This window comes from Elephantulus edwardii, unplaced genomic scaffold, assembly GCF_000299155.1.
Source record: "Elephantulus edwardii isolate Elephantulus edwardi_28Jun2011 unplaced genomic scaffold, EleEdw1.0 scaffold00130, whole genome shotgun sequence".
In the NCBI taxonomy this organism is placed as follows: Eukaryota; Metazoa; Chordata; class Mammalia; order Macroscelidea; family Macroscelididae; genus Elephantulus; species Elephantulus edwardii.
Window position 1 is genome coordinate 4,968,737 of NW_006399880.1, and position 18,909 is coordinate 4,987,645.

The 18,909-nt window shown below is 43.9% G+C and overlaps 1 protein-coding gene across 3 annotated transcripts in view; it reads right to left on the bottom strand.

Moving 5' to 3' along the window:
- ABLIM3 (actin binding LIM protein family, member 3) overlaps positions 1-18,909 on the bottom strand; it is a 182,103-nt gene that overhangs the window by 103,286 nt on the left and 59,908 nt on the right. Inside the window, exon 1 of one of the 3 annotated variants that reach the window (XM_006893716.1) lies at positions 17,745-17,769. The exons of the other annotated variants lie outside the window; for them this stretch is intronic. The gene's annotated coding sequence lies outside the window, so the exon portion shown is untranslated. Of the gene's footprint in view, positions 1-17,744; positions 17,770-18,909 lie in introns of those variants that run through there. 3 annotated transcript variants of the gene reach the window in all.

An 18,909-nucleotide genomic window follows, 5' to 3' on the forward strand; every position in this document is an offset into this window, starting at 1 on the left:
GGTCCTTGGAGAGGGACATCATGTTTGGCAGAGTGGAGGGGCAGCGAAGGAGAGGAAGACCTTCGATGAGATGGATCAATTCTGTGACTGGAGCGGTGGAAATAAGTGCGTTTGAGATGGCTAGGTTGGCACAGGATAGAACAGCATTTAGAGCTCTTGTACATAGGGTCGCTATGAGTTGTAAGCGACTCAATGGCACATAACAACAACAACAACTCAAAGCATGATGTTGCCTTTGTCCCTTCCCTCAACATCTCTCCATTTAACAGTCCCTCTTTTAAACTAGCTTGTTTTATCTTATCAGATTTATTAGTCTCTTAAAAAAACTGATAATGGCATAGTGTCTCTCTCATAAACATACCTTTTACTGAAGTAGTACTTGCACAGTTTTTTCTACCCTGCCTTGAGGGTCACTTAATCTTGCAGAGAAAAATGTTCTCACATTCAAGATACTCTTTTTAAAAGGAAGGAGCACCTATGCCATGCTGGGGCATAATTAAAAGAGTGACAAAACTGACTTTGAGACGTGGAACAACTGTGAATAATTGGCTGCAAGTGTAATAAAAACAATGTAGCTTCTGGTTGAAAGTTGAAACATCAAGTGTCATCAGCAGTGAGCTCGCAACAGCCAGGGGGATGGAGGAAACAGAGTTGACAGCCCACAGTAGCAGCTCCACACCTCAGCTTCCCTCCAGCTTCATTAGAACACAAAGTACTTTGTGTGTGTTCACAGGTCCTCTCCCAACTCCCCAGAGGAGAGCCAAGAGTGGATCCAGACTTTTCACAGGTAGAAGATTGTCTGCCTGTAAGGGTAAGGTGGGCTTGTAGACTAAGCGCTAGGTAGTGTGCACAGGGTGGCTCAAATGGCTAAGTGCTTAACTGCTCACCAAATGGTTGGTCATTTGAATCCCACAGAGACACCACAAAAGAAAGGGCCTGGTTATCTGCTTCTAAAAGATCACAGATCTGCAACTGAATGGGCCAAGTTCTACTTTGCAACTTATGGGATTTCCTTGAGTGTGAGCTGCCTCTATAATAAGTAGTGTGGAGTCACTCAGAACCAACTCATGGCTAACTTGGCAGCAGGTTTTCAGAGGCTTTAAATTGCACAGGAGGCGATAACTTACAAGTAAGTGGTTAGTTATCTCCAAAAGGCCCTTGGGCTGGATTGCGGAGTGGAAACAGTTCCTGGCATGGACCACGAGTCCTATAGAAAGACCCTAGAGTTGTGGGGTTCCTGCCTTGGAGAGGTAAGAGGCCCACAGTACCAAGGATGAATATGAACTCTGGAGTCAGGTGGCCTGGCTTGGGTCCCAGTCTCCTATTCCCTGGCTGTGTGACTCTGAACAAGTTACATCATCTCCCAGGCTTCAGTTTCCTAATCTCTAGAGTGGAACTAACTCAGACTACTTAAGAATATGAAACTATTTAAGTCACATATAAAGTACATTGCTTAGTACATAAACTTTAGACTCAGCAGACATTTAAAAAATTTAAAAAACCAACCCCAAATAAACCCTAAAGAATAAACCCCCTCAAACTCATTGCTGCAGAGCCCTCCAGAGGGTTTTCAGAGGCTATAAAATGGCATGAGAGCAGACTGTCTATTTATCTTTCTCACAGAGCAGCTGGTGGATGGATTTGAACTGCTTGCCTTTCGGATGGCAGTGTAACTATCTACTCCTTAGGCCACCAGTACTCCCAAAGAGATAAAAAGAATTCATATTAAAGGATCTCAAAAACCAAGTATCCTGCAAGAGTTTGCCCCTGAGCTTTGCATTTCTGTATTTCTGGACAAGTCCGGCTTGAACAAAGGTTTTCGGGCTAGTCCTCCTTCCTAACACCCGTGGAAAATAACCAAAACCTTTGAATTCAGGCCATTCGCCACCTGAAGCAACCTCTTTTTTCCTCTCCCTGTCTCAGAGCTTTGTTTTGGGGTTTCTGTGGGCTGCAGTGGTGGGTGGCTGACATGCTTTTGATACATCCTGCAGAGGAATGTGTGAATTGGGTGTTTCCTGTTGTGGGAATGAGAGGTTGATCTATGTTATCCTGGGGTGGTGTATTTTGGGCACATCTGCTGTTTCCAGGGGGACGAGGCAGCGTGTTTACGGCATGTGTTTACTTTGCTTTGTGAAAGTTCTGACAGGGAGATTTTGGGTCCTGCTCTTGGAAATCCCTGAGGGCCATGCATATGTCATTTTTGTGCTGTTCCATATCTGTCAAATGGCTGAGTACCTGCAATCAGACTTTCAGTGCAGAAGAGCTGGGAGGTTCCTCACCACACCCACTAGATTGTAACTAAGCGACTGTGTCTGTCTTGTTTACAGGACACACTCAGTGCCAGGCATGTAACACAAAAATAAAACAAAATGCAAACCAGTTGTCACTGAGTGGATTCTCAAGCAATGGTGATCGCACGTACTGCAGAGTACAGCCGAGTTCCTCTCAGAGCAGATCAGCAGGCCTGTCTTCCGAGGGGTTGCTTGGGGTGGGGTGGGGCGTTGAACTGCCCACTTTTTGGTTAGGGGCTCTCCTGGCCTCATCCACATGGACTTGGGCTACTAACCTGAAGGCAATGTCTTTCCGGTGATTTGAATTCACCAGTGGCTCCAAGGACGAAAGGTGGGCAATCTTCTCCCACGTGATTTACTGAAAATATACTGGAGGGTCAGCTATGAGTCCCTTCAGATTCCATGGCCATGACCTTGAGTTTGTGAGTTCTGAATTGAACTCTTAACCCTTTGTTCCATTCAGGAACTCCAAGCATGTGATAAATGCTCAATAAGTACTTGTTGAATGAATAAATCGGGTGCTATAGTTTCACATAACAGATGAGATGAGGCCTTGTGAGAGAGAAGGGATCTTCCCAAGCTCACATAGCAAATTATGGTTGGACTGTACACAATGGTATCAGTTCTAGGATAATGGATGGAAGAAAGGGAAAATCTAGAGGTGTGTCAGGCTGGTATGAGCACCAGGGTCATGGAAAGGTGAGGGAGGGAGTTAATAGAGACTTATCTTTCCAATTTATTGTTCCTATGGTTCCAAATCATAGCAATTTCATATACAACAGAATGAGACATTGCTCAGCCTTACAGCATCTACACCATCGTTGTGTTAGGTGCTGACTTGATATCTAACAGCAACAACAACGACGACAACATACCATCCTCATAATCATTGCCATCTTGTAGCCCATAGTAGCCAATATGTCACTTTATTTTGAGGTTCTTGCTCTTTTTTGCTGATCCTCTACTTTCCCAAGCCCGATGCCCTCCTTCAGGCGCTAGTCTATCCTGATAAATGTCTCAAGTACGTGGCATGAAATCTAGCCACTCTTGCTTCTAAGGAACATTCTGTCTGGTTGCACTTCTTCCAAGACAGACTGGTTCATCCTCATGGCAGTCTATAATATATTTAATAACCATCACCAAGGAGTGCATCAAGGATGGGTCCTGTCTCCACACCTTTTTAATGTCCACGTAGAACAGATCATTCAGCTAGACTTTATGAGGAGGAATGTGGCATCAGGATAGGAGACTCATCAACAACCTGCGTTATGCAGATGGCACAGCCTGGCTTGCTGAAATTGAGGAGGACCTGAGGCATTTGCTGCAGAAGGTCAAGGACTGCAGCCTTCAATATAGATTGAAGCTCAACATCAAATAAAAAAGCAAAGATTCTCACCACTGGGCCAATTGACAGCACCATGATAGATGGAGAAGTGACTGAGGTTGTCAACAATTTCATCTTGCTCAGATCCACAATCAACACGTTCTTGGTTCCAGCAGTCAAGAAATCAAAAGATAAACTGTCTTAGGAAAGTATACTATTGGGTACCTCTCCGGATGTCAGTTTAAAGACTAAAGTATTCCTGATTCAAGGCATGGTCTTTTCAATTACTGTTTTGCATCTGAGAGCTGGAGAATGACTAAGGATGACAGCTGAAGGTTGTCTTGGAGTTGTGGTGCTGGAAATAAGTATTGAACATACCACTGACTGCCAAGAGAACAAACAGGTCTGTCCTAGAGAGAGAGAAACCAGTTTGCTCCTTGGAGGCAAGGATTGCAAAGCTCCCTCTATCTCACATACTTTGAGCATGTTGCTAGAAGAGACCAGTCTTTGGATAAGGACACCATTCTTGGAAGGGTAGAAGAACAGCACAGGAGAGGAAGGCTCTGGTTGAGCTGGATTGACTCAGTGGCAATGGGGGCAGGTGTGTAGGAGTCAGCGAGACTGGCTCAGGATAGGGCAGGGTCAGAGCTATCATTCACAAGGTTGCTATGAGACGTAGTTGGCTCGATGGCACATAATAACCATAATTCAAAGGCATCAATTCTTCCAATCTCCTTTATTCCCTGTTCAGATTTTGCTGCATATAAGACAACTGAAATTACCGTGGCTTGGGTCACCTTAGTCCTCGCAATGACATCTTTACTTTTTAAAGAAGTCTTTTTCAGATTTACCCAATGTAAAACACTGATTTCTTGACTATTCCTCCATGGACACTGGTTATGGATCCAAGCAATTGACAGATGCCAACTCATTTCGTTTTCATAAATAAAGAGACGATACTGTCATTATCCCTATTTTACAGATAAGGGGACTGAGAGCGCTGAGGTCACATGTCCAAGGTCACACAGTATATAAATGGCAGAAGCCAGATGTGAATCCAGGCACTGACTCTGGCTTTGTGCCCTCTGACTCAGCAGTACTTTATCCTATGCCTAAATGCTCAGAGTGGTTACCTCTGTGGAGGGAACAGGATGGAGTAGTCAAAAAGAGGCGTTTTCATTTTTCCTCAGTGATCATTCCATATACAGCTAATCCATATCTATGTATTTTCTATACTACTTTTTTCCTGTTGGTCTGTCTACTTATCTATTTGGAGCCAGGGATGAGGGGTGTGTGTATGTGTGTGTAAGGGTTTTTTTTGTTTGTTTTGTTTTTGTTTTTGTTTTTAAATGGACTGTCAACCTACAAAGAATGAGCTCTGGTGGGCTAATAGGTAGGAAGTTACACTGCCACTCCCAAGGAGAGTGGTTCGAATTCACAAGCTCTTGTGTAATTTACAGCCTCCAAAAACTCACTGGAGGATCAGCTATGAATCTGTTCTGATTTGACAGCAGTGAGTTGGAGAGGGATTGTGTTTTTTTTCTTCTTGTTTTTAAATCTACAGAGTGATGGCTCATTTTTAAAATCTCCCCCAGCAGCTCTGGGGAAGACACATGTGGCGCCGTGCTTCTGTAAAGGCTGTTTCTATCTGCTGAGGTAAAGAAAACCCCGTGGAGCGCTTCTATGCTGGGTTCTGTCTGAGTTAGGAGCCAAGTTGATAACACTCAGCAATTAACATCTAGTTACTCTCCATCCGTTTATTTTTAAAAGATTTCAAAATTGTAATTAAGAGCAGACCAAGAAACCAAGAACAGCAATTTGGCATCGATGGCAGATGATGAAGAAACTGAGACTGGGGTTCCCGGGCCAGGGGAGGTCAGTCTGGTGCAGGAGGAATCTGACAGGTGTGTGCGCTGGGTTCCTGAGAGGGCGGGCTCTGCAGGTGCTGGCAGCTGCACAGGACAATGTTACAGGCCTTTGGAAACCCCTGGGTCTCTCCACAGATGGTACTGTCCTGGACAGAGTTTCCTCTGTCAGCAGGTCAGTAACACAGTCTGCTCCCCACTGCCGCCCTGAGAGGATATTGCAAAGAATTTGCTGCAACAAAAACTCCTGCTCAGCCTCCCTCTGCCAGGCTCGTCAGCATGCTCCCCAGTCCTGGCGCACGACTGCAAATGAGCTGCCTCCTTCCAAAGTGTCTTGTCAGAACATGTGTCAGAATGGCATGCTACTACCTGACAGCCATCTGCACACACAGTTACCAAGAAGTGGTTTGTGCCAGAATGAAAGGGACCCTTCACAGGGAAAGAGGTCCCAGACTGCAGTTCATAAAACAGGATTTTAAAAACGAAGTCAACAATTTCTACCTATGTAATTCAGTGACACTGATTCCATCCTTGCCGTGTAATGCTACTTTTCAAAACTTAGTTTTGACTCCAAAATAAGCAAAAAAGTAGAAAAAGCTTTGGTGGCTCAATAAATGAGTGGTTGGTAACTGAAAGGTTGGCAGTTTGAATCTATTTGCTGGCTCCAAAGGGGAAAGACTTGATGATTGGCTCCAGTAAAGATGAAAACAAGAATAAAAAAACCCCTACGGCTGGCCGTCTAACAGATTCTAACTTAGGAGAAATCTCCACTGAATTTCTGAGGCAGCAAATCTTTATCAAGAAGCACACCCAACTTTCTCCCATAGAGCAGCTGGTGGATTTGAACTGATAACCTTTCTGTTAGTAATGCAATGTATAATATACTATGTTACCAGAGGTTTTCTGCCTTTTTCACTTGGACATGCTAGGAGTCAAAATTGATTTTAGGTCACTGAACAACAAGCTTCAGCAAGTTTGCTACTGTTCCTCCCCAACCTCCAACCTCAACCCTCCTTGCCTTTCAGTGTGATGGGCCCAAAGGCTAACACAGGGCTTTTTTTACAGGACTCAAATACATTGTATTCTCATTTTTTCCACTGAGATTCTCCTCCCCACCCCTGGGCCAAGGGATTTTTGTCAATTGGGGGTAAAAGAGTCCTTCTGTCCTCTGTAATTTATGTTTCTTCAGAATATTTAACTTTGTAAGAGATTCTTCCTGTTCTTTTAAGGGCACAGACTTCCATTCAAAAGCCAGGAAGAGACCTCTTTGTCTCTGCTTTAGGCTGCCTCACACCAGCCCTGGGGGTTTTGCTGACCTAATAAAGGGTAGAAGCAAGAGACGGGAGTGAAATAAATGATGAGCAAAACCAAATTAATATTTCACCACTAGCATCTTGTTGCACTTGGTCGGGGTACTCGGCAGGGGTTGTGTCGCTAACCCAAAGGCAGGGCCTCCCCCCAACAATTCAGTGGGAGGAAAAGAGGCGAACTCCCCCATGCAGTCAAGTCCCTGAAAACCCTCTGGAGAGCCAGATTTGAGTGGGTTCTGAGTTGACGGAAATGAGTGAATGAGTGAGTGACACACTGTCATGGAATTTTAAGAAAATGATATAAAGAGCTGATTAAGAACAGATTAGAAATAAAGAAGACTTGATGGAAAGAGGGAAGCATTTCCTCAGGTGTCTGCCAACCTAGGTATTCTACATACATAGGCGTGGACTTCTGTCAATTAATATGGACTCTTATCACTTCCGAGTTCCTGTCACTGAGCAATTCCTGCGTGCTAGGCACTATGCTAAATGCCTCACGGGAATTGTTGTGTATCATAGAGTCAGAACTGACCCACAGCTGACCCTCCAGTGGGTTTTCAGAGGCAGTTAATCGCAAGGGAGGAGATTGCCCATCCTTCGTGCCTTCGGGATTGCAATGCAGCTTCTTGCCACTAGGCTACTAGAATTCCAGGTGAATTGTTGTTATGTGCCATCAAGTTGTCTGTGACTTACAGTGACTGTGTGTTCAGCAGTTCTGAAGCCTGCCCTGTCCTGAGCCAGTTTCACTGACTATGAAACACCTACCTTCATTGCCCTAGTTATTCTATCAATCCATCTCACCCAGGGTCATCTTCTCCAGCTCTGTCCCTCCACCCTTTCAAGCACCATTTCCTTCTCCAAGGAAAGATCAGTCCCTCCTGGCCACGTGTCCAAAGTATGACATGGAGCTTCAAAATCCTAGCCTCTAAGGAGAAACTTAATTTCACCCTTCCTAAGACAGACCTATTTTTTTCCTTAGCGGTCCATGGTAGGTTCAGGACTCTTCTCCAGCACCATAACTCACAGGCATCAATTCTTCTATCCTCTTGAGTCATTAGCCAGCTCTCTGATGTACACCAAGTAATTGTGAAGACCATGACCTGGATCAATTAGCTTGTTTAATTTTCACAATAGCTGCCATGAGCTAGTCTGCAAACTTCACCTTGCACATGGGCATTTCAGCACAAAAATGAATTAATTTAACCTAAAATAAAATTCTAATCAACAAAAAAGGACAACCATCACAGCTGGTAATGCAGAGGGCCAGAGAAAAGAAGGGAATCCTCAAAGAGACATCTTGATACAACAGCTACAACAATGGACTTGTATCACTACCAGCGAACATGAAGATGGTGCAGGAAGGGCAGTTATATTATATGGGCTGCTCTGTTATTTGCAAGGTCCCCATGAGTGCAGCCAACTAGATGGTAATTAACAACAACACAAAGTCACCCTGCTACCTAAGTGTTAAGGGACAGACATTAGGTCTCAAAAAGCCCACTGTTCTCATCCCCTCTTCCTCTTGTCCGAAGCATTCCCAGTAAGGCAGGGATTAGCTGGCTTTTGAGACCTACCCAAGCTTTTCCAGTGGATAGACTAGGATTATTTGCACTGGAGACCTCACACCATTCTTCCCAGCATCATCCCAGTATTTGTCAGTTGTCTAACAAATACTATTTGAGTTTTGTCTGGGCCCCTGGAAACCACACTGGAATTAGAGGAACTTGAGGAAGCCAGCAATTGTCTTTGGGTTGCGAGTGACTCAGTCTCTTGGCCTCTCATCCAGAGGTTTTAATACTTGTACACTGTTTGCTTCCTGAGACCCTGGCAGACCACCAGGCACTGATAGATGGCGGGGAAATCCAAGGACCAACATTGTCAATTGAATCCCCTTGACTCATGAAGTTTCAGGATCAGAATGCAGAAGTATAGAATGCAGCTAACCTAGAGATTACCTTTTTTTCTTTTTTAAGTAGGAGTCCTTTCCTGAAATGAAATAATGAGATAGCTTCTAGGTTACACTGACTATAGCAAACATCACAGGAACTGGAAGCTTTTGTCGAGCTGCTGGTCCTCCCGGGAAGTTCCTTTGACCAATCAAGGGCTTGCCTGCTCTGGCCGTGGCTCCCAGACATGTCTGACTTGTGCTGCCTAGAGTTTGTGTTTAAACCCCCTAGACCACCCTGGTTCTCATCTCTTCCGTTTGCTTTGCCCTGGCCAGCTTCTCTTCTGTCCTGCCTGGCGCAAAGAGGCATTTGGGTTGCCAACCCCCACTGGCCAGACAGATGGAGGCTGAGTGGCCACCACTGCAGTAAGAAGAGGGGTCTGGAAGGACACCTGCTTGCTTGGAGCCCTCCTCCCCAAATCAACCACCAGGGTGCCGCAATCCCATCCACAGGAAGACAACCCGGCCCTGAGGCACAGAGGATGAAGCCCACAGGGTCCTCACACATGCTGGCCACATCAGAACTAGCAGGGAACATGAGTGAATGCCACCTTGGCTAGGAGGTGGGTACACCTTGCCTGAGTCTGATCCATACAAGTCAGGGAATTCCTAAAGCATCTCAACTCCCACAGGGCTGAGTCTCCTAGAGGCCCCCTCTTCAGTGTCTATGTGCATGCCCCGTCACTGGACTCCTTTTGATGCCTCTGCAGCCAGCCATTCACCTACACACTGGGGATTATTTCACCACTGCGAGACTCCTGCCACACAGGAATCCAACTGCCAATGAAACCCTCCACTCCTTAGGACCTCACAACTTTCTTCTTTCCTTTCTCCTCTGCCCCATTATGACTGCTGCCTGGGTTCTCCTGTGCCAGAGAACTGGGGTTTTTTTTTCTAGCCCTTGCTTTCCATCAAATTTTTTGGCAGCTTCAGGCAGGTTACCCCCAGCCCTGGGGCCTGTAATTGCCCATCTGTAAAGTAAGAGGGTGCTTTCCAGAATCTCTCTGTTTTTGGCTTTTTTTTTTTTTAATTTTGGCTTAATTTTTAAACTTAAACAAAATCCCCACACTCACTACCATCTAGTCAGTCCTGGCTCAGACCAAGCTTCCATTGAGGTCCTGAAGCTGTAAATCGCTGATGGTGTATCTGAACCTATGGAGAGTTTTAGCGGCCTGGGGGTTAGCAACACAACATGCTTTGGACTCTGCCACTGGGGGCCAGACGGGTGATGTAAGTAGTGAAATAGAACCAAGAGCACTACGCTGGAGAAATTCACCCAAAGGGTCAAGCAGTTCCTTGGCTTGGTGGTGTGGTGGGTAAGTGCTTGAGGATTCACTGGAAGGTTGGCAGTTCAACCCCACCCGTTGTTCTGTGGGAGAAAGAAATTCAATCTACTCCCCAAAAGATTTATGGGCTTGAAACCCTTTTGGTGAGTTCTACTCACAAAGTCAACTTCAAGGCATTCAGGTTGGGGTTTTGTTTGTTTGCTTATTTTGAGCAAAGAACTTTCAGGACCAACAGAGGACTATCTGTGGGCTGGACCCTGCCTGTGGGCCACCAGTTCTAGATCTGCACAGCTAGACAGAGAGATAACCACCAAGTCATTTTAAATTACTGTCCAAGAAAAACTACACGCTCGCTGAATGCCTCTAGGAGCTGGATGACCATCTACTCGTGTACTGAAACGAGGTCCTGCAGAGCCCCAGGCGGGCCAGGGAGAGAGCTGCACCAGACAGTCACTCTCAGGGTCTGGGTGACTTTACTCAGAGGCAGGCAGGGGTTTCTCTTCAACCATGACTCACTGGAAGAAATTAGTATTTCTAACTGACTCAGTGCATAAATAAGTGAAACACACTTTGCTAAACAAAACTTATTCTTAGCACAAATGACATGCACTAATATCTTTGCTATTCATTTCATTTTGTTACTTGCCACCATTTTATTAAAAATGCTGTGGATGTAATCCTGTTTGAAAAGCTTTCTGGTTATGTTAATTAGCTCTATGAGGGTTGTTGTTGTGAGCCACTGAGTTTGAACCACAGCTGACCCTCCAGTGGATTTTCAGAGGTGACCATCCAGTGAGTTTTCAGAGGAAGTTAATCACAGTGGACGAGAGTGCCCATCCTTCTTAGGCAGAGCAGCTGGTGGGTTTGAACCATGTGCCTGCGTGATTGCAGTACAGCTTCTTACCACTAGGCCACCAGAGCTTCCTGACTGGTATGGAGTGTGTTCTTAGCCTAATCACTAAGTTCTAAGGAGCAGCACAGGCACAGAGACCAGCAAGCACAGATACGGGTGGATGGATGTGAAGATAGTCAGGGACCCGAGGAGTTGGGGACCACAAGGGTGACTGAAGCTGAAGTGGTCAAGGATCTTCTTCCAGAATGGATAGATTGAAAGAAAATGAGAGAGAGTTTTCCTAAGAGCTGTTGCACTTGATTCAGACTCCTAACAGCTTGAACTGAAAAAAGAAATTTCTGATCTTTGAAGGAAAATAAAAAAAGGAAGCTATATGCAACCCACTAAGTTGATTTCAGGCTCCACAAATAGGTTACATCACACAGTTGAAAATATACTGCTCTAAGGTATGTTTATCTACCAGCAGCTCCTTGGGAGAAAGATGGACAGTTTCCTCACCTGCAGTTCACAGCCCTGGAAACTCAATGGAAAGTCAAGTCACAAGTTGAAAGCAACTTGACAGCAGGGACTGAGGGTATGGACACAGATATCAAAAGAATAATAAAGGGTTTAAGATTTATCTTGTCTAATATGGTAGCCATGGTCACATGTGGCAATTTAAATTAATTGCACTTCAGTGTCAAACACACTCACCCTATTTCAAGAACTCAGTGGTTACACGGAACCAGCAGTGAATTTATCAGAGAGCACGGGGCTAGAGCTCTTCTATCACTGTGCAAAGTCATCCGGGAAAGAGCTGGTCTATGCCAAGCCTTACTGTGCTGCCAATGCAGAAGCTGAGGCCCCGGGCTTTCCTAAGAAATGGGTCTCAGAGTTTGGAGGCACAGGTTGCAGGCAAATTGGTGGAGCTTCATAGCCAAAGCCCGAGGTCACAAGAAGAGTAGAGGATGAGGATTAGGACTTTGCAGTTGATGGCAAAAAATATTGAATATATCATGAACTGCCAAAAAATGAACAAAGAAGTGTAGCCTGGGTGTTCCTTGGAGGATTGGATGGTGAGACACTCTCTCTCTCTCTCTCTCTCTCTCTCACACACACACACACACACACACACACACACACACACACACAGACACACACAAAACATGTTGTCAGTCCTTGGAATAGGATATTGTAGTTGGAAGAGTAGAGGGCCAGTGAAGGAAACAAGACTCTCAATGAGATGGACTGATGCCACAGCAATAGGCCTAACTAAGCAAGCTGAGAGTGCAAGATCACACAGAGGTTAATTCTGTTGTACACATGATTACTAAGACTTGGCAACACCTAACAACAACAACTGGAATCGCATCTCTAAGTCTACATCTTTCATTCTCTATATAAGGAAGTGATTTGGAACCTTAATCTTCATAGAAAAATGAGCAAATTGTTATTCTTTTACTAGGCATTTATGGAGAAGTCTCTATGCACTGAAGAGATAATTGGTTATGAAACCTCTAAGTTGTGATTCAAATCCAGGCCTAGCACCTCATGAGCTGTATGAGCGCCTCCCGGAAGCAGGAGTGGCATCCACTTCCTAAACAACATGCCTCTGAAAACTCTACGAATTTTGATAAAAGACGAAAGGTATAGAAAGGTTTCAGGCCTTCTGTTCACGGGGTCGCTGTGAGTCATGCTCGACTTGACAGCAACCAACAACAACAACATGAGCGCCTCACTCACCTTCCATTTCTCCACCTGCAAGATGGATCTGGATGATGGAGAAAAACTGTGGAAGGAGGATATTTACTTTACACAGTTTTTATAAGGATAAAAAGAAAATAATAATGTATACAAAGCATCTAACACATACTGGAACTGCTAAGCGAAAACATGCCCCTACAGTAGCAATCATGTGGCTACAGCAATGTGAAGTTATAAAGGTAAACACATCTCCCACCTCAAAGACAATCTCAAGATAGAATTAGAGGCAGCTGGGTTTTTATTAAGTTTCTCATGCCAAACCCAATGCACAGTTCAGACACTTGATTCATATTTGTCAAATGAACGAATGAAAGTAGTTGTTATGTTCTATGGTAGGATGTAAGGGAGTTCTGAGGCCTAGTGAAAAGGAGCTGCACTGCAATCCCAAAGGCATGCAGTTCAAATCCACCAGCTATTCTGTGGGAGAAATAGGAGCAGTCTCCTCCTGGGCAATTAAACCACCTCTGAAAACCCATTGGAGGGTCTGCTATGGATTGGTTCTGACTTGATAGTATCCACCACCATGGGAGAACTTGGGGAAGGGGCTAGAGAGATCCAGACATGTGTGTGATATGATCTCCACTAGATATTTCCAGTTGGAAAGGAAAGATGAAAGAAAAATTGGGGAAAACAAATCCCATGAGCGTGGTTCTATATTTTCAGTAGATCATTGGTATAGTCTCTGTTTTCAAAATACAAGTTTGTTTCAGTTGAGATTTTATCACTTACAATCAACTAACTTAAGTCAGTAAAGAAGACTAAGACGTGAGACTGATAAGACCTGATAAGAAACCAAGAAAAAGACAAAAAGATAAGAAGAAAGAAGGAGACTACAGATTACTTTGAGATAAAAGGATTTATGAAAACAAAGATCCTCAGAGGAATCAGGAAATTGGAATGTAGGGTATTCTTGTTGTTGTTTGTTTTCTTTATCCTTTGGAGACACAGCATCTTTCACATGGCTTGGCATACTCTAGGGGAGTAAAGAAAATGTTTACTCTCTGCGAGCATCAGCAAGTAGTTCTCTATTTTTGTTTGTCTCGTGCAGAAGGCCCTGCAAACAGCTTTTTTTCCCCCTTAAAAAAAAAAAATCCTAAACTGTAGTGGACATCTGTTGTTTTGCTTGTTCAGCATCTGTTCACGGCTTCTTCTGGCAACAGGACTTCTCTTCTACTGTGGGGAGCCCATTCCATGGTGTTTGGGTGGCATTGATCCTTTCTCAGCCCAGGACCCAATAAGATGCCCTGATTCCCTCTCCACATGCTGGGAAGCTACTTGATTTAGTCTTCTCTGAGGGTTTATTTACAGGAGCTCATGGACAGGCCATTCGAGCTGCTAAACCAGGAGGAGCAAGCCTGACACTCCTGGTACCATTTTGTCTTCTAAGTTGACAGAACCCTCTTAGAGAGGGAGAGAGAGCGAACACATCCTGAATGCATCATTTGGGTCTGTTGATCCAGATGGGCTTGAAACCAGTGCACTTTTGAACTTCTCATTATATGAGCCACCACAGTACATTTCCCTTTTAAACAATATGAGTTCATTTCATTTGACATTTGATCACTAGCAACCAACTAACTTACATCCTTCAAGAATTAGTTGGTAGCAGATTTGGAATCAGTAGTGACATCTACTTCCTAAACCACATGCCTCTTGAAATTCTATGAACTTTGAGAAATGATAGTTCTAGAAAGGCTTCAGGTCTTTTGTTCACAGGATCACAAATAAGCCATGCTTGATTCAATGGCAATCGACAACAACACAACAACAACCACCATGAACGATGGAGAAGAGATTGAAGTTGTTAACAATCTCAGCCTGCTTGGGTCCACAATTAATACTCTTGGCACCAGCAATCAGGAAATCAAAAGATGAATTGCACTGGGAAATCTGCTGTCAGGGATCTCTCCAAAATATTAGAGAGCAATGATGTCAGTCTAGAGGCTAAGGTGTGCCTGATCCAGGCCATGGCTTTTGCATTTACTTGGTATGCATCAGAGGGATGAACAATGACTACAGATGATGGAAAGAGAATTGATGCCTTTGAATTGTGGAGAAGAGTCAGAGAAGAGTCTTGAACAGACCATGGAGATAGAGAAACCAAGTTGCTCATTGGAGGCAAGGATGTTGAAGCTTCATCTGACATACTTTGGGCATGTTGTCAGGAGGGATCAGTCCTTGAAGAAGGACATCATGTTTGGAAGGGTGGAGGGACAAAGTAGGAGAAGATGACTCTAGACGAGATGGACTGACATAGGACCTGGGGCAATTGTGGTAGGCGTGTCAGAGACAATGGGACTGGCTCAGGATAGGGCAGAGTTCAGAGCTATTGTACGTCAGGTTGCTATGAGTTGCAGGCAACTCCATGACATATAACAACAACAACAACAAACTCTAATTCTTTTTTTTATTTAAATTACAAATATTTTGGGACCATTTGTGGAACAAGTGCTACAAGGGGGAAGAAGAGTATTGTGGCCAACAGAGTTAGCGCCTTCTCAATAGTCATTCTTATTTTCTGGTAACAGGACCTCTCTTTTCCAAGGAACTCATGTTTATTTACCCTCTCCTGAGCAGCCATGTCTTTCAGGAAAGGTTGTGATATCCCGAATGGTTCCTAAGTGAGGCAAATGATTGCACATTTCAGACCTACCCAGAGTATCTCAGAAGGTCTGGTGATCCTCCTCCAAATGACCATGCTCACGAGGACCCAACCGAGCACAGCTCTGCTCTGTAATGCCAGGAGTTGGGATTCACTACATAGCAATCAGTTCTGAAGTGTGGGAGGATATTACCTCATCTCTCAACCATGGAGCAGCTGATGGATTTGAACAGCTGGCCTTTATATTAGCAGCCTACGACTGAACTTATTGCACCATAAGGGCCAGTAATACTTGGAGTTTCTGAGCTTGTAGCCCCATCTCCCTTTAAAGTTGTAGTAGTCTGTATTTTCCTCCCAGTACTGTTTACTTGTGTCTATGTCTGTGCTGCTTTCTATAACTCAGAAGTGATCAGGTTTAGGACACATCATATGCTGGTTGTTACTGTTGTGTATTGTCAAGTTGGAAGTGACCCATAGCTGACCCTTCAGTGGGATTTCAAAGGCAGTTAACTGCATAGGAGGATATTGTTCATCCTTCTCCTGCAGAGAAGCTGGTGGATTTGAACCATGTGCCTTCAAGATGGCAGCACAGCTTCTTACCAGTAGGCCACCATCATATGCTGCTAGGAACTCATTAACATACCACAGAAAACCCTATTCTGAAATGAGATTGAGGAAGAAAAATGTCACATCAGGATTGGAGGAAGACTCATTAACAACCTGTGTTATGCAGTTGACACAACCTTGCTTGCTGAAAGTGAAGAGGATTTGAAACACTGGCTGCTCAAGATCAAAGACGAAAGCCTTTAATGTGGATTGAATCTCATGACATAAGATATAATGGTCTCAGGAGTGTTTCTTAACATTAAGGAAATCAGAAGACTTATTCCATTGGGAAAATCTGCTGTCAAGGACCTGTCCAAAGTGCTAAGGAGCAATGATGTTATTTTAACGACTAAGGTGCACCAGATTAAAAACATGTTCTTTTCTATTACTTGTTAGGCATCTACAAGTTATAAAATAAGTATGCTTGACAGAATAAATGATGTCTTTGGGTTGTGGTGTTGGAGGAGAGTATTTAATATCTCATGGACTGTAACAAACAAACAAATATGTTTTGGAGAAAGTGCAGCCAGGATGCTTCTTGGAGGCAAAGCTTCATCTCACATACTTTGATGGCCATGTTGCTAGGAGGGGCCAGTCCTTGGAAAGGGATATCATGTTTGGAAAGGTGGAGTGTCTGTGAAAGAGAGGAAGATTCTCAACAAGGTGGATTGATATAGTGACTGTAATAATGGACTGGAGTATATCAGAGATGATGAGGATGGCACAGGATAGGGAAAGGTTTAGATCTGTTGATCACAGAGTTGCTATGAGTCGTGCTCAGCTCAACAGCATATAACAACATCAACAAAAGGGATTGCATCCATGAATACAGGGATTAAGGTTTCCACGCACACTTTGAAAGACTCCAATTAACTTATAATATGTGATGAGGAATTGTAGCTGCAGTGCCCAAGGTAAGCTCTGACGGGAGAGAGTCTGGGGGCTTGCTGATGCTGAGCCTTTGAATTCCCCTACGGTAGAAGTACCCTCTCTGGGCTTAGAATTCCACCCTCTGTGAGCATCTGAGAAAGCAACTCTAAAGATGGATAAAGTTAGCAGAGCAGGTGAGGGTAAGCTGAGAGCTCACACAGAAGAGAAGGTAGAAGTAAAACTGGAACAAATTTCTTCAAGGCTGCTTTTTGTATATGTGGGTTTTGGGTGTTTGGGGTTTGTTTTTTTTTTTAAATTGGTCCTATGAGTGTTTCTTTCTTTCTTTTTTTTTTTTTTTGTGTGTGTGTGTTTCTTAAAGTGCCCAGCTGCCTCCCGGCTATAGCATCAGCTGGGATGGGGTGAAACTAACATTCAGATTCTCAGGCCCATGCCAGACCTAGTGAATCACACATATTTTCATGGAAGATTGTTTTGCTCACTAAAAGTTGAGAATCCTTGGGTTATTGACTCCAGAAAAGATCTGCAGGATTCTCAACACCAAGATAAGAATTTTAGAAATCTTAATATCCTACACTAATGTGTATCAAAAGTGTGTCATCAGACAATCTGCCAAAATCCGAGTATTACAAAGTATATTTTTTCCAGTGTATTCGCCAACCTTCACAAATGTTTAAGAAAGTCAATTGGCATTGAAATTATATCCTAATAAAACTAGATTAAACACACATTAATTCATTCAGCCCTGGCAGATGGCTTTTCCTTCTTAACGTTGTCGTTTCTTTCAGGAAGAGCTGTTTTGGGTCTGTTATTAGAGTCCTCTTCCGTCAGGCACTGCTGAACAACGCAGGAGGCTATATTTATGTTGGCAGAGAGATGAATGAAGGTGTTTCCCTCACTGTCTGGTACATTCAAGAAGACCATGAGTGATACAAACGGTTAACGTGTTGCTATATTCATAGCTGTCAAGTAGATTCCAACTAATTGTGACACTGTAGAAAAGTATAATCGCCCCATAGGGTTTTCAAGACTGTAGTATTTATGGAAATGTATTACACTGGGAAAGTCTGCTGTCAGGGATCTCTAAATTACTGAGGAGCAATGATGTCAGGTTGAAAAATAGGTGCACCTGATTCTGGCTATGGTCTTTTCAATGACTGTTAAGAGATGGACAATGAATAAGGATGACAGAAGAAGAATTAATGTCTTTGAGCTGTGGTGTTGGAGAAGAGTACTGGATATCTCATGGACTGCCAAAAGAATGAACAGATAGGTCTTGGGGAAAGTGAAGCCAGAATGGTCCTTGCAGGCAAGGATGGTGAAGCTTCACCTCACTTGCTTTGGGCATGATGTTAGGAGGGGCTGTTCCATGGAAAGGAACATCATGCTCGGGAAAGTGGAGGGTCAGTGAAGGATAGGAAGATCCTTAGAGAGATGGACTGGCACAGTGGCTGCAGCGATGGGCTCAAGTGTGTCAAAGATGATGAGGATGGCACAGGATAGGACAGGATTCAGATCTGTTGTTCATAGGGTCACTATGATACTTGACTCAATGGCATCTAATAACAGCAATTTTTATGGAAACAGACTGACACAACTAGCTCCCTCAGAACAGATGGATTGACACAGACCTACCCATTCATGATGTTTTTGTAAGCAGAGTTCCTGTCTATAAGAAAATTACATTCCTCTAACGACCATGTGAAGAACCTGAGGGTTGTGGCTCCTAGCCGAAAAGCTGGCGGTTCCAACCCAACCATGTGCCTTGGACCCAACCTATGTGTCAGGTGACCTGCTTCTGAAAGGTCACAGACATAAAATACTATAATGCACAATTCTCCTCTTCAGCACCTGGGTCTTCATGAGTTGGAAGAAACTTAACAGCAGCTCATACTCAAGCATACTGCTCTGGACTCATAGCTGACCATTCATCCAATTTCTGAGGCTATAAACTCTAACAGGAATAGATTGTTGCCCTTTCTTCAGAAGAGATGTTGGTCAATTCCAGCTGCTAGGGACTGTACTAAGATTTTGGGTACTAACTACACCATCAGAGCTCCCTAACAGCAAGTAACTGGCTTTTCTTTCTTTCTTTTTTTTTTTTTTTTTATTTAGTTTGTTTATTTTTCATTTCAATGAACATCTACAGAGATTTTGGGATTCCATTCATTCCTTGTTGCACCCTTCTCCCCGCAC